This window comes from Mus caroli, unplaced genomic scaffold (genome assembly GCF_978045245.1).
Source record: "Mus caroli unplaced genomic scaffold, Mus_caroli_1 scaffold_16, whole genome shotgun sequence".
Lineage (NCBI taxonomy): Eukaryota > Metazoa > Chordata > Mammalia > Rodentia > Muridae > Mus > Mus caroli.
Window position 1 is genome coordinate 52381330 of NW_028227271.1, and position 16718 is coordinate 52398047.

Below are 16718 nucleotides of genomic sequence, written 5' to 3' on the forward strand. Positions count from 1 at the left end.
AAACAGAGGATAAAACTCCCATTCTAGTACTGTAGAAGGAATGAAGACCTGGCTCACCCAGGAAAGTAGCTGGTGCTCCTTCCTAAAGGTGCCTTCAGCTGGTGGTATTATTTGAGAAGTTTGTATAAATCTGGGGTGGGGAACAAGGCCTCACTGAAGGAAGCAGATCACTAGGAGCAAGTCCTTGAGATTATCTTGTCCTCAGCCCCTTCCTGGTTTGCTCGTTGTCCTGTGTGTCAGAGAGAGACTAAGCTTCCCAGTCACTTGACACCTTTGCCACCTTGACCTCTGCCCTAGTGTATGGGGCCAAGTGACTATGGGCTGAACCATTGGAGACCAAATAATTCTTTTTTTGTTTGTTTGGTTTTTTTTTTTTCCTTTCTTTTTTTGGTTTTTCAAGACAAGGTTTCTCTGTATAGCCCTGGCTGTCCAGGAACTCACTCTGTGACCAGGCTGGCCTTGGACTCAGAGATCCGCCTGCCTCTGCCTCCCGAATGCTGGGATTAAAGGCGTGTGCCACCACGCCCAGCCAACTAATTCTTTCTCCCTCTGGTTGTTCATGTAAAAAATTTTGGTCACAGTGGCAGGAAGCTAATATGCTCATTGTCTTCAGCACTGTTGATGAGCTGTCTCCGCCCTGCCCTGGGTCCATCATTCCTCAAAAGCATGTTCTCTTCATCTTGACCATCTTCTAATCTTGCTCTCAATAATCCCTAAATTCACTGTTCACTAAACATTGTAATCTCTCATCTAAGTTGATTTTGACTCTAACCAGAACCTTCCCCTCTCTTCATACCCCCTTCTCATCATTAGACAGGGACCTTTGTTGTTGTTGTTGTTGTTTGGTTTGGTTTTAACATCACTGACACAATAGCTAACAACTGTCAACACATATTCTGCACTTACTACACACAAACTTTTGCCCCACGTCCATTCCTTTAAAACCACATACCAGTCCTATAAGGAAATAGAAAAATTAACACTTTTCTAAGAGGCAAGCAAAGCAAAGAGATTATGTAACCTCTGAAAGTCATGGAGTCAGGGGATACACTCCATCCCTGTTCGAGTTACTAATCTTGCTTGTTAATGCAATAATCTGGTGGGATTATCCTCAATTTATCGTTCTTTTCTGGGTCAGATTCAGTGTTATAACCTGCTACTGTGTTCTGCCATCAAGCTCAAAGGAGTGAGGTTCAACCACGTTTATTAAAGTGTAGTATCTTTTCTCCTTTGAGCCAAGAGCAGAAAAAAAAATGGGTGATGTTGTAATAAAAGGATGCAAGATGGTAGAAAATAAAATCAACCTATATTTTAAAGACACAGATTGCTGTGACGGCTGACTGTGAAGATGAAGGGGGCGAATGTTGCTGTGTATGGATGGCTGTAGATGCAGCTAAGTGGAACGGACACAGCCAGCTTCTGTGACAACCCTTATCCCCATAACTTCTCTGGACAAAGGGAACAGCCTAGACAGGAAGCCATCAAAGAGAACTCTTTTTTTTTTAATACTCTTATTTACATTTTAAATTCTTTTTATAGGAAGCCAATTATTTTTTTAATTAGGTATTTATTTCATTTACATTTCCAATGCTATCCCAAAAGTCCCCCACCCTCTCCCCCACCCACCCACTCCCATTTTTTGGCCCTGGCGTTCCCCTGTACTGAGGCAGATAAAGTTTGCACGACCAATGGGCCTCTCTTTCCACTGATGGCTGACTAGGCCATCTTCTGATACATATGCAGCTAGAGTCAAGAGCTCCGGGGTACTGGTTAGTTCATATTGTTGTTCCACCTATCGGGTTGCAGATCCCTTTAGCTCCTTGGGTGCTTTCTCTAGCTCCTCCATTGGGGGCCCTGTGATCCATCCAATAGCTGACTGTGGGCATCCACTTCTGTGTTTGCTAGGCCCCAGCATAGTCTCACAAGAGACAGCTATATCTGGGTCCTTTCAGCAAAATCTTGCTAGTGTATGCAATGGTGTCAGCATTTGGAGGCTGATTATGGGGTGGATCCCCGGATATGGCAGTCTCTAGATGGTCCATCCTTTCGTCACAGCTCCAAATTTTGTCTCTGTAACTCCTTCCATGGGTGTTTTGTTCCCAATTCTAAGAAGGGGCAAAGTGTCCACACTTTGGTCTTCATTCTTCTTGAGTTTCATGTGTTTAGGAAATTGTATCTTATATCTTGGGTATTCTAAGTTTCTGGGCTAATATCCACTTATCAGTGAGTACATATTGTGTGAGTTCTTTTGTGATTGGGTTACCTCACTCAGGATGATGCCCTCCAGATCCATGCATTTGCCTAGGAATTTCATAAATTCATTGTTTTTAATAGCTGAGTTGTACTCCATTGTGTAAATGTATCACATTTTCTGTATCCATTCCTCTGTTGAGGGGCATCTGGGTTCTTTCCAGCTTCTGGTTATTATAAATAAGGCTGCTATGAACATAGTGGAGCATGTGTCCTTCTTACCGGTTGGAACATCTTCTGAATATATGCCCAGGAGAGGTATTGCGGGATCCTCCGGTAGTACTATGTCCAATTTTCTGAGGAACCACCAGACTGATTTCCAGAGTGGTTGTACAAGCTTGCAATCCCACCAACAATGGAGGAGTGTTCCTCTTTCTCCACATCCTTGCCAGCATCTGCTGTCACCTAAATTTGAACTCTTAATTGTAGGGGGATGCTGGAGCGGTGGGGAGGGAGTGGGTGGGTGGGTGGAGGAACACCCTCATAGAGGCAAAGGGGAGGGAGGAGAAAGTGGATGGGATGGGAAGGGGGGCATATAGAGGGGTGACTGGGAAGGGGGCTACCATTTGAGATGTAAACAAATGGAATGGTTATTTAAATGGAATGGTCTTAAAAAATAAAACCATGAAGGGGATGCTGAAGTGAAGCTCTCCACAGTTGATGGCTACCAATGGGCGTGCAGTAAAGGAAGGGTTACTTCCACTTCAGGGGCAAGCACTGAGAGTTTCTCATGTTCCAGTGAGTATACACATAGCACAAATTGGACATGGTTTTACTTTTTTTTCTATATTTTTGTAATTTTTATTTTTACTTTTTTTGTCAGAGAGGTCACAAGGGTTGGTGGCAGACATGGAAGGAGTTGGAAACAACTGTGATCGAAGTGCATGATGTGACATTCTCAGAGAATTTATTGAAAATGTTACGTCAAAACATGTTAAAAGCCAGGCAGTAGTGGCTCATGCCTTTAATCCCAGCACTCGGGAGGCAGAGGCAGGTGGATCTCTGTGTTCGAGGCCAGCCTGGTCTACAGAGTGAGTTCCAGGACAGCCAGGGCTACACAGAGAAACCCTGTCTTGAAAAACCAAAATAATAATAATAATAAAACATGATTAAAAAAACAGGCAGTTTTGCCACATGCCTCTAGTCTGAGCACTTGAGAGTCAGAGGCAAGTAGATCTCTATGAGGCCAGTCTGGCCTATAGAGTGAGTCCCAAGACAGCCAAAACTACACAAAGCAAGCCTGTCTTGAAGAAAAAAACAGCAGCAACAACAACAACAACAAAAACCCAAGACTGTAGGGAAGAAATTAAGTGTAGTCTTACATCATTTGAAAGAGTAAGATTATAAAAAAAAAATAGAATATATAACCATAAATTTGGTAAAGATTGCCAGACACCTACTCACCCTCTATTCTTTCATCTCCTGTCAACAAAATTATTATTAGTTGTGTTCATATGCTTTGCTAAGATAATACATTCCTCTTAATTTCTCACAGACAGGAATACCTATGTATTAGTATACAACTATGAAGTATAAGTAGAAATCATTATGTAAATGTTGTAATGTGTAAAAAGTAAAAAGTCTTTTTTTTTTTTTTTCTTTTTTTGGTTTTTTGAGACAGGGTTTCTCTGTGTAGTCCTGGCTGTCCTGGCACTCACTTTGTAGACCAGGCTGGCCTTGAACTCAGAAATCCACCTGCCTCTGCCTCCCGAGTGCTGGGATTAAAGGCGTACGCCACCACGCCCGGGAAAAGTCTTCTTTTTAAGAGGTGAACTTCACTGACCAATGACTCTCATTCCATGTTTTCCACTTCTTTAGGCACGAAATAAAGACTTAATTACAGGATCTTCAACAGTCACTTTGGGACCATGATGTCACCATGAAGATAGATGCCATACTGGGCATAAGAACACTGAAATCAGCCTATCTGTGAAAAGAACCAAGGAATTATTATGTCTTCTTAAAACGGTTCAATTCTTACATATGAGAAGAATACAACTTCTAATGGTTTAGCAAAACGTTTTCTTTAGTGTCTATTAGTAGCATCTAATTTATTCCTGATACAGTGGAGCGTCGCCAATGATCAATAGCTCTCTGGTAAGAGTGTAGCTTCAGGAGCCCCTCCAGCATCGGTGCTGGAGTGTTGAGTGGTGATGCTCTTGTGCACGTCTCATGCAGGCGACCACAGCTGCTGTAAATTCTGTGTGACAATATGTCAGGTACAGAAGATAGCGTCTCACAACTTCTCCCAATCCTGTTCTTAAATTCTTTCTGCTCCGTGTCCCCGAGGCTTAGATGGGAAGGGATTGATGATGTCATGAGAGCAGAGAGACAAGGTCAAGTATGCCATTCTATCATGCTCCACATTAATCTCTTGAGACTGGGTCTCTCACTGAACCTGGATCTGGTGTGGTAGCCAAGGCAAGCCCCAGCAACCCTACAGCCTCCACCTCCTACAGCACTGGAGTTCCAGACAATTACAGCTACACTCAACTTTAGATGTGGGGGGCTGAGGATTTGAACTTATACTTCATACTTGTGTGCATTCATGCACAGAGTTATCTCTTGATTACTGTTGGGAAAGATTCAAAGGGCTGCTTCTTCTGTCTGGATACCAGCACTTCTCGCTCACCTTTATCAGCCTTATCAGAAAAAGCACTAGACCCTCCAGAAGAATTGTGCTATCCTCACTTGGTCTCTGAGTCTGCACAAGACACTCTCCCTCCTTTTGAGCCTCTTTTTGTCCATTGTTACACTTCTACAGATGGCACCCGGAACATTTCTTGGACGTTTTGCATCCCCATTTGCTACACATACTGACCCTATACGTTGAGGGCTCTTCTTCTTTGCCATCTTCTAACGAGTACTATAAGTCCCCAGATGGGGTACAGCCTCCTCCGTTACATCTTTCCTTTACATTCTCTGCTCCCACACTTTCCCCTTTCCTATATTAGCATATTGCCTTTAATCTAACTTTCTGATGCAAGCATCTTTCCTCTTCCATGGGGTCTAGTCCAGCATCCTGTAATCTGCTTCTGGAATGGAAAGATGGACAGTAAGTTCCATACATGAGTATTGTGATACACTGTATAGTATGCAATGGACTTCATCTACTTAACGGCAAAAATCATACAATGTGATTATAGAAATACACAGCTTCTTTTTAACTGTGGCACCAGATGAGTGCTAGCTCACTCACAAGCAATAGCCATTAACTGGGCACAAGACAGAAAATAACAAAGCCTTGTGCTTACTGCTTGCCAGTGACTGGGAGCCCCCTGCTGTTCAAAGGAACACAATACCTTGTATCCTGTCTGCCACCCCTACCTCCACCCCCAGGCCAGGCTAGCAGGGCAGGGTTCAACATTCAACAAGTAGCCTTAAAAACTTACTTATACCATTTCTGGCAACAGATTGTTGTCATAAGATGTTTTTATCATCTCCCCTAAATCATCCCAGCCCTCCTCTGGATCCTAGAGGTACCGTCAAGATCCAAATCACCCTGATTCAAGAGCCCACTCATGGCTCACCGGTCTTTCTCCAACCACTCTTCAACAAGATCTCAATCATGTCTGAACTTTTTTATGCCAAGTATAGTGCTAAGCACTCCGTATGCATGACACGTCCTTTGCCTTCAACACCGCTTGAGCTAGTTTCTTCATTTCAGTGTAAGGCAAAATGAACTCTACAGTGGTTAAGTAACTGGCAAAGGCTGAAGCTGGGGCTTGAGCTAGGACCATAGCTGCAAAGATCTGAAGCCACATCTTTTCTCTGGCATCCAGCCTGAGTCTTTTCCCTCAAACTCCTTGCTCCGGCGATTTGCCTCTTCATTACAGCTTCTCCTCTCTTAAGGCCTCACTCATATTTTATCAATGGGCTTTTATTAATAAGCTACTGTCCAAAAGTGACTTGGTCCCACTTGTCCACCCAACTTGTCTTCTTTCACTCACCTAGGTGACATTGTATTGCTCCAGAGTGGTTCTCCATACCTTCTATTATCATTCTAGAGAATATTCATCATAAAATACATGCATGTTAGCTGAAGCTCAGAGCTAGGATGAATAGAAATGAAGATGTGTTAGCTTCCCATAAACTTTAGTCATGGATTTGACCTCAAATCTCTCTTCATTTGAAACTCAGCCCTGCTTGTCCACCTTGTCTCAGATTTAGAATGGAACTCTTTTTAATTGGATTCTCACATTTTTCTTTAGCTGGTATAATTTAATTTTATTATTGCCATCTTTTTAGATTAATTTTACCATTTATTCCCAGATAACTTAAAACTTACATGTAGCTTTATTATTTCCTGCCCTGGGTTAGTAGAATTTATTTTTTATTAATGAAATAGCCTACCTAGCTAAATGATATTCATAGAATATTATAATAAAACTACCAGAGAATGAAATATACCAAGAATAATTTTTAGGAAATGAATCAAGATAAATTTTAATCATGGGTAACATTATTTTATGTATTCACCTGATCCTTAATAATACTGTCTGATCCTTGTTACTATTAAGCATATCAGTACAATGTCTCTTAGTTAAAAAATTATTGCTCCCAGATTTATAATTGTAAGCACTTGTTACAAAGACAAATGCTCATTTTACATTCCAAGAATCATAAATATCTGTTAGGAGGTACTAAATAACTAAAATAGCATGTGAAAATATTATTAGCTAATAGCTTTTCTTTTCAAATAGAAATGTGCCGAATCTGGTGATGATTTTTAAAAGTCTAAGGTAAAGCCTATCCGTAGCACTGGTATTTAATTAAAGAAAGACCATTAATCCACTTTCATGTCAAATGCACAGAGAGATGCTGTAGTAGAGAAAGTTGCTCTGAGCCACTATCTAATGCTGTGATGTAATGTCCCATAGCTTTTGTCTGTTGTTTTGATAAACTAAAAGAGACACATATTGAGCCGGGCGTTGTGGCGCACGCCTTTAATCCCAGCACTTGGGAAGCAGAGGCAGGCGGATTTCTGAGTTCGAGGCCAGCCTGGTCTACAAAGTGAGTTCCAGGACAGCCAAGGCTATACAGAAAAACCCTGTCTCGAAAAACCAAAAAAAAAAAAAAAAAAAAAAAACCAAAAAAAAAAAAGAGACACATATTAATTTGCAATAGAAACACATAGCTACCAAGCCAATCGAAATGTTCTTATCACTTAACATGCCATCTAAGAAGAAGATAATCCAGACAGAAAGCCAAACTGTTCTAACATCTGATCCACACAGCAGCAGCCAGGCCCTCCTACTGTGTGAAGACTTCCAAAAATCTGTCAGGAACACTCATCGCTTCTCCTCTTGGGTGTCATACTAATAATAAATACTGTCAAAAAAATCTTACTGATTTAGATTATAACCTCCTGTCAAACTCTCCAGTCTGCATTCCTGAAAAGTCTTGGCACAAAGCAAAATCTCTCATAAAATAAGGTATTAAAATTATTTAAATTACATTAAATGTATTTCAACAGAATATATATTCCAAAAAATAAATAAGAGATCTGTTTCCAAAGCAAACCAGGATCAGATAATTAAGACACGGTCATATTATGTAACTCTTCTTATTAATCTCTTTCTTTCTTTTGTATGATCTGGTTAAGGCAAAACTGATTTCACTGGCAGACGTGTTACATCATACAGATATAGGACTTGCTCTCACTGGCCTGAAACAGAACCTTGTTAAGACTCGAATTGCATCTGGTTTTGTCTCAACATGCTTTTGTAACACCACTTTATCATCAATGAACACATTGCTTGAGGGTGCAGTTTTTCACATCCTGTATCCAATCCACAGATTAACAGAGTGGAGTGTGTTACACACACACACACACACACACACACACACACACACACACACACGATCATCAAGAACAGGGAACTACATTTGAGTTCTTTAATAAGACTGAAGTAAAGCCGGGAGTGGTAGCGCATGCCTTTAATCCCAGCACTTGGGAGGCAGAGGCAGGTGGATTTCTGAGTTCAAGGCCAGCCTGGTCTACAGAGTGAGTTCCAGGACAGCCATGGCTATACAGAGAAACCCATCATTGGGAAAAGAAGCCCCTTGGTATTGCAAACTTTATATACCTCAGTACAGGGGAACGCCAGGGCTAAGAAGTGTAAGTGGGTGGGTAGGAGAGTCGGGGATAGGGTATGAGGGACTTTTGGGGTAGCATTTGAAATGTAAATGAAGAAAATACCTAATTAAAAATAAATTTAAAAAAGAAAAAACAAAAGAAAACAAAAACAAAAACAAAACAATACAAAAAAGACTGAAGTAATATGTTTTTTAAATCTGGATTGTTTATAGCCCTAAAACTTCATTACCTCTGACAGAAAATGAAAAGTTTCTCAAAAACTAGTTGGGGAAGTGATGCCTGTTTTCTAATGTTACTCGGGATCTCTCTCTGGTAAGAAATTAAACTTTTTTTCTTTTTTTTTTTTTATTTTCTTCCTTTTTCCTTTTTTTTCTTTAACCGGTGGCTGGTTAAAATGGCCGCTGTATTTCTGCTTAAGTGCCAATGACACAGGTAAGGCTGGGGGCAGGGCCCAGGGGAAAAGTAGACATGCAAAATGGCAACCTAACAAAGGATACGAGTAGCAGCCCCTGCCCTCCCTCTCCACTTAGGTAAGGCCTTGGGCCCACGTCCATTCAGAAGAGTTCCTTCAGGAGAGAGAGAAGTTAAAAGGTCAGTGTTGGGTTCTGATGCAGGGAGGTCCTCACGGTCAAGGTTGTCTTGTGCAGCGAGGGGCAGGTGAGGTGCAAGGCTGGAGAACAGATGGGGAACTCCCGCTTAGCCCCACCAGGTTACCTTCAATCCCAAAGCCCTCCTAGGTGCAGGGGTATGTTTCCTGTAGTCCTCAAGTCTAGCCTTATCCGAGGAGTCCTGCTCTGGTATGTGTGGTCATGTGTGCATGTGCGACGCCTTATCCAAGGAGTCCTACTCTGGTGTGTATGGTCATGTGTGCATGTGCGACACACGGGAATGATTGGGGGTGCTAGCACCCTCATGGGAAACAAACTCTGGATGGAAAGGTAGGAGGGACAGACACTGGATTCTGTCCAACTATGCTGCTTGGGGAAGGAGCCAATTGTCACTTCCCTAAGGACCGATGAATTTAGCTACCCAACACTTGAGTGTTGGACAATTGGACAACAGGGTGGGGAACATGGGATGGAGATCTGTACTAAAGATTCCTCACTTGACCAGACCTTTGATGCCTCCCCCACACACAGCTTCAATGAAGTCTGGGGTAGCAAGGAAGACTGTCCCAGCTCCTGCCACTAGCCATAGTTCTAATCCTACCCATTGAATTCATTGTCATGCCCCTACTTACAGAAATCGCCCAGAGGGCTAAGAAAATAGATTCATTTGGGAAGGTCTAAGCTGCCCTCTAGCCGGGTCCCCAAAAGGGGACCAGACAGATTTCTGGGAAACTGAACGGGCCCATATACTCTGCCATGGTTCTGGAATCCCCAGGGGTTGGGGCGAGCTTCCTTGCTGACTCAGCAGCTGAGTCCCGATCCCTAGGGCCCCCAGACTGTAGTGACCTCATTCCCTTGGTTAGAAATCACTGAGGATGCTGATGTCGGCCAAGGCAGCCTGGTAGCGGTGGGCGTAGAGGCTGAGTAGGAAGGCCCACTTGAAGGAAATGAAGCTCCAGATACAGTAGAGGTCGGTCGTAGCTGTTGGGGTCTTTAGAGACTTTGGGACTGGGCGATGGCCAAAGTCAGGAAGGTGCAGAAGACAGAAACAGAGAGACTGTGGAGAAGAGAGCAACCATGAAGAAGCCGCACAGCCCTCTCAGCCAGGTCCTCCAGCAATCCTGAATGTACATCATGTGAGTCACCAAGACTCACAGTGTCAAGATACCTGGGAGACACCCCATCGCAGTAGTCTCCCGTTGTTGGTAGACCACAGTCCAGAAGATGGAGAAGCCATCTTTTTTAAAATGCAATAAAAAATTTTATTGCATTTATCTACATGTGCATGCATATGGTCTCCATATGCTATGCATGCTATATGTGGAGATCAGAAGCTATCTTGCAGGAGACAGTTCTTCCTTCCACCATGCAGGTCCAGGAGTCCAGCTGAGGTCAACAGGATTGATGGTCAATACCTTAACCCACAGAGCCCTCTTACCAGTCTGAACAAAATGCTTCTTAACAATTAGTGAGAGTCAACTGAAGCTGTGGAACAATGATTAATAATAACATGGTCCTTAAGGAAAAAATTAAAATAAGTGAAATAATGCTGGTCTACATTTGATACCCACTCTACTGATAAATTGAGATTTTCTGGGACTTTGTATGGAATAATATAAAAGACTTAAAGTCTTGGCCTTGTTGTACAGTATAGCTCTCAGCAAGCTAGAATGTGATTACTAAATTGGAATTCCAGACAGATATTTTGGAAAGCAGATAGTGTTAGTTACAACAGTCACATTTTCAGTTACAAATCAATCCATTGGCATTGAGCTAACCTCTTTAAGTTAGAAAGCTATGTTAATATTGGAGTCAAACATGCATGCGTGTGTGTGTGTGTGTGTGTGTGTGTGTGTGTGTGTGTGTGTGTGTGTTGGTGTGCACACACAATAGGCAGAATGAATTTTATTACCTTTGTTTTGAAAGACCCACAAAGTGAGGACTCCCCCATGTTCTGACACAGGAGAGGCAACACCTCAAATCACTCACGAGAAACAGTCTTGCTACAAACTGCAAGAGGACTTTTAATTCAAGAGAGCTCTCGGGCCCACAGTCATATACCACACCGGGGTAGAGGACCTTGGCGACCCAAGTATCTGGGTAAGTGGGTATTTAAAGGAAGAAACCACAACTCAAGGAAGTGGGGAGAGTGATGTTGGAAAATTCCAAAGATACCAGTTAAGAGTCACAAGGAGAAAAAGCACTGGGGTAGCTAGAGCGCAGGGTCGGCTGACACCCGCCAGCTACCCACGACCCCCGTCACAGGATTTTGAGACTGCTGGTGAGTGGAACACAGCTTCTGCTCCAGTCCAATCACACGGGACCTGAGACTGCTCTGGTTGGGGAGAGAGAAATCCGGCCTACATAGGGCCAAAAGCCTCTTCCGGTCAGAAAAGCACCGGGGTAGCTAGGGCGCAGGGTCGGCTGACACTCGCCAGCTACCCACAACACCCACCACAGGATCTTAAGACTTCTGGAGAGTGGAACACAGCTTCTGCTCCAATCCAATTGCGCGCGGGACCTGAGACTGCATTAGTTAGGGAAGCAGAAAACCGGCCTGAGTAGGACCACAGGCCTCTTCCAGCTGGACCAGCACCGGGGTACTGCCAGCTACCCACGACCCCCGCCACAGGATTTTGAAACTGCTGGTGATTGGAACACAGCTTCTGCTCCAATCTTTAAACAGTGAAAACGACAACAACTAACCCCAGAGATTACCAGATGGCGAAAGGTAAACGTAATAATCTTACTAACAGAAACCAAGACCACTCACCATCATCAGAACCCAGCACTCCCACTTCGCCCAGTCCAGGGCACACACCGGAAAAGCTAGACACGGATCTAAAAGCATATCTCCTGATGATGGTAGAGGACTTCAAGAAGGACTTTAATAACACACTTAAAGAAATACAGGAGAACACTGCTAAACAGGTAGAAGACATTAAAGAGGAAGCACAAAAATCCCTTAAAGAATTGCAGGAGAACACTGCTAAAGAGTTACAAATCCTTAAAGAAAAACAGGATAACCTAATCAAACAGGTAGAAGTCCTTAATGAAAAACAGGAAAACACATCCAAACAGATGATGGAAATGAACAAAACCATACTAGACCTAAAAAGGGAAGTAGACACAATAAAGAAAACCCAAAATGAGGCAACACTGGAGATAGAAACCCTAGGAAAGAAATCTGGAACCATAGATACGAGCATCAGCAACAGAATACAAGAGATGGAAGAGAGAATCTCAGGTGCAGAAGATTCCATAGAGAACATCGGCACAACAATCAAGGAAAATGTAAAATGCAAAAAGATCCTAACTCAAAACATCCAAGAAATACAGGACACAATGAGAAGACCAAACCTACGGATAATAGGAGTGGATGAGAATGAAGATTTTCAACTCAAAGGACCAGCAAACATCTTCAACAAAATTATAGAAGAAAACTTCCCAAATCTAAAGAAAGAGATGCCCATGAACATACAAGAAGCCTACAGAACTCCAAATAGACTGGACCAGAAAAGAAATACCTCCCGACACATAATAATCAGAACAACAAATGCTCTAAATAAAGATAGAATACTAAAAGCAGTAAGAGAAAAAGGCCAAGTAACATATAAAGGCAAGCCTATCAGAATTACACCAGATTTCTCACCAGAGACTATGAAAGCCAGAAGATCCTGGACGGATGTTATACAGACACTAAAAGAACACAAATTCCAGCCCAGGCTACTATACCCAGCCAAACTCTCAATTAACATAGATGGAGAAACCAAAGTATTCCACGACAAAACCAAATTCACATATTATCTCTCCACGAATCCAGCCCTTCAAAGGATAATAACAGAAAAAAAACCAATACAAGGACAGGAACCACGCCCTAGAAACAACAAGAAGGTAATCCCTCAATAAACCTAAAAGAAGACAGCCACAAGAACAGAATGCCAACTTTAACAACAAAAATAACAGGAAACAACAATTACTTTTCCTTAATATCTCTTAATATCAATGGACTCAACTCCCCGATAAAAAGACATAGACTAACAAACTGGCTACACAAACAAGACCCAACATTTTGCTGCTTACAGGAAACTCATCTCAGAGAAAAAGATAGACACTACCTCAGAATGAAAGGCTGGAAAACAATTTTCCAAGCAAATGGTATGAAGAAACAAGCTGGAGTAGCCATTCTAATATCTGATAAGATTGACTTCCAACCCAAAGTCATTAAAAAAGACAGGGAGGGACACTTCATACTCATCAAAGGTAAAATCCTCCAAGAGGAACTATCAATCCTGAATATCTATGCTCCAAATACAAAGGCAGCCACATTCATTAAAGAAACTTTAGTAAAGCTCAAAGCACACATTGCACCTCATACAATAATAGTGGGAGACTTCAACACACCACTTTCACCAATGGACAGATCATGGAAACAGAAACTAAACAGGGACACAGAGAAACTAAGAGAAATTATGAATCAAATGGATCTGGCAGATATCTACAGAACATTCTATCCTAAAACAAAAGGATATACCTTCTTCTCAGCACCTCATGGTACCTTCTCCAAAATTGACCACATAATTGGTCACAAAACAGGCCTCAACAGATACAAAAATATTGAAATTGTCCCATGCATCCTATCAGATCACCATGGACTAAGGCTGATCTTCAATAACAAAATAAATAATAGAAAGCCAACCTTCACGTGGAAACTGAACAACACTCTTCTCAATGATACCTTGGTCAAGGAAGGAATAAAGAAAGAAATTAAGGACTTTTTAGAGTTCAATGAAAATGAAGCCACAACATACCCAAACTTATGGGACGCTATGAAAGCATTTCTAAGAGGAAAACTCATAGCTCTGAGTGCCTCCAAAAGGAAACTAGAGAGAGCACACATTAGCAGCTTGACAACACACCTAAAAGCACTAGAACAAAAGGAAGCAAATTCACCCAAGAGGAGTAGACGGCAGGAAATAATCAAACTCAGGGGTGAAATCAACCAAGTGGAAACAAGAAAAACTATTCAAAGAATCAACCAATCAAGGAGCTGGTTCTTTGAGAAAATCAACAAGATAGATAAACCCTTAGCCAGACTCACTAGAGGGCACAGGGAAAGCATCCTAATTAACAAAATCAGAAATGAAAAAGGAGACATAACAACAGATCCTGAAGACATCCAAAACACCATCAGATCCTTCTACCAAAGGCTATACTCAACAAAACTGGAGAACCTGGATGAAATGGAGAAGTTCCTAGACAGATACCAGGTACCAAAGTTGAATCAAGATCAGGTTAATGAACTAAACAGCCCTATATCCCCCAAAGAAATAGAAGCAGTCATTAATAGTCTCCCAACTAAAAAAAGCCCAGGACCAGATGGGTTTAGTGCAGAGTTCTATCAGACCTTCAAAGAAGATCTAATCCCAGTTCTTCACAAACTATTCCACAAAATACAAACAGAAGGTACTCTACCCAACTCATTCTATGAAGCCACAATTACTCTGATACCTAAACCACAAAAAGACCCAACAAAGATAGAAAACTTCAGACCAATATCCCTTATGAATATTGATGCAAAAATCCTCAATAAAGTTCTTGCTAACCGAATCCAAGAACACATCAAAACAATCATCCATCCTGACCAAGTAGGTTTCATCCCAGGGATGCAGGGATGGTTCAATATACGGAAATCCATCAACGTAATCCAGTATATAAACAAACTCAAAGACAAAAACCACATGGTCATCTCCTTAGATGCGGAAAAAGCATTTGACAAGATCCAACACCCATTCATGATAAAAGTCTTGGAAAGATCAGGAATTCAAGGCCCATACCTAAACATGATAAAAGCAATCTACAGCAAACCAGTAGCCAACATCAAAGTAAATGGTGAGAAGCTTGAAGCAATCCCTCTAAAATCAGGGACTAGACAAGGCTGTCCACTTTCTCCATACCTATTCAACATTGTACTTGAAGTCCTAGCCAGAGCAATTCGACAACAAAAGGAGATCAAAGGGATACAAATTGGAAAAGATGAAGTCAAAATATCACTCTTTGCAGATGATATGATAGTATATATAAGTGACCCTAAAAATTCCACCAGAGAACTCCTAAGCCTGATAAACAGCTTCAGTGAAGTAGCTGGATATAAAATTAACTCAAACAAATCAATGGCCTTTCTCTACACAAAGAATAAACAGGCTGAGAAAGAAATTAGGGAAACAACACCCTTCTCAATAGTCACAAATAATATAAAATATCTTGGCGTGACTCTAACTAAGGAAGTGAAAGATCTGTATAATAAAAACTTCAAGTCTCTGAAGAAAGAAATTATAGAAGATCTCAGAAGATGGAAAGATCTCCCATGCTCATGGATTGGCAGGATCAACATTGTAAAAATGGCTATCTTGCCAAAAGCAATCTACAGATTCAATGCAATCCCCATCAAAATTCCAAATCAATTCTTCAACGAATTAGAAAGTGCAATCTGCAAATTCATCTGGAATAACAAAAAACCTAGGATAGCAAAAACTCTTCTCAAGGATAAAAGAACCTCTGGTGGAATCACCATGCCGGACCTAAAGCCCTACTACAGAGCAATTGTGATGAAAAACTGCATGGTACTGGTATAGTGACAGACAAATAGACCAATGGAATAGAATTGAAGACCCAGAAATGAACCCACACACCTACGGTCACTTGATCTTCGACAAGGGAGCTAAAAACATCCAGTGGAAGAAAGACAGCATTTTCAACAAATGGTGCTGGCACAACTGGTTGTTAACATGTAGAAGAATGCGAATTGATCCATTCCTATCTCCTTGTACTAAGGTCAAGTCTAAGTGGATCAAGGAACTTCACATAAAACCAGAGACACTGAAACGTATAGAGGAGAAAGTGGGGAAAAGCCTGGAAGATATGGGCACAGGGGAAAAATTCCTGAATAGAACAGTAATGGCTTGTGCTGTAAGATCGAGAATTGACAAGTGGGACCTCATGAAACTGCAAAGCTTCTGCAAGGCTAAAGACACCATCAATAAGACAAAAAAACCACCAACAGATTGGGAAAGGATCTTTACCTATCCTAAATCAGATAAGGGACTAATATCCAATATATATAAAGAACTCAAGAAGGTGGACTCCAGAAAGTCAAATAACCCCATTAAAAAATGGGGCTCAGAACTGAACAAAGAATTCTCACCTGAGGAATACCGAATGGCAGAGAAGCACCTGAAAAAATGTTCAACATCCTTAATCATCAGGGAAATGCAACTCAAAACAACCCTGAGATTCCACCTCACACCAGTCAGAATGGCTAAGATCAAAAATTCAGGTGACAGCAGATGCTGGCGAGGATGTGGAGAAAGAGGAACACTCCTCCATTGTTGGTGGGATTGCAAGCTTGTACAACCACTCTGGAAATCAGTCTGGCGGTTCCTCAGAAAATTGGACATAGTACTACCGGAGGATCCAGCAATACCTCTCCTGGGCATATATCCAGAAGATGTCCCAACCGGTAAAAAGGACACATGGTCCACTATGTTCATAGCAGCCCTATTTATAATAGCCAGAAGCTGGAAAGAACCCAGATGCCCCTCAACAGAGGAATGGATACAGAAATTATGGTACACAATGGAGTACTACTCAGCTATTAAAAAGAATGAATTTATGAAATTCCTAGCCAAATGGATGGACCTGGAGGGCATCATCTTGAGTGAAGTAACACAATCACAAAAGAACTCACACAATATGTATTC

General features: G+C 41.7%; 1 long non-coding RNA gene across 1 annotated transcript in view; it reads right to left on the bottom strand.

The window, feature by feature from the left end:
• Positions 1-3988: 3988 nt before the first annotated feature.
• The window catches only part of LOC147000779 (uncharacterized), a 38811-nt gene continuing 26081 nt past the window's right edge, over positions 3989-16718 (bottom strand). Inside the window, exons 2-3 of the long non-coding RNA XR_015045602.1 lie at positions 6201-6302; positions 3989-5285 (exon numbers count right to left, since the gene is read on the bottom strand). This is a non-coding gene — a long non-coding RNA (uncharacterized LOC147000779). The remainder of the gene's footprint in view (positions 5286-6200; positions 6303-16718) is intronic.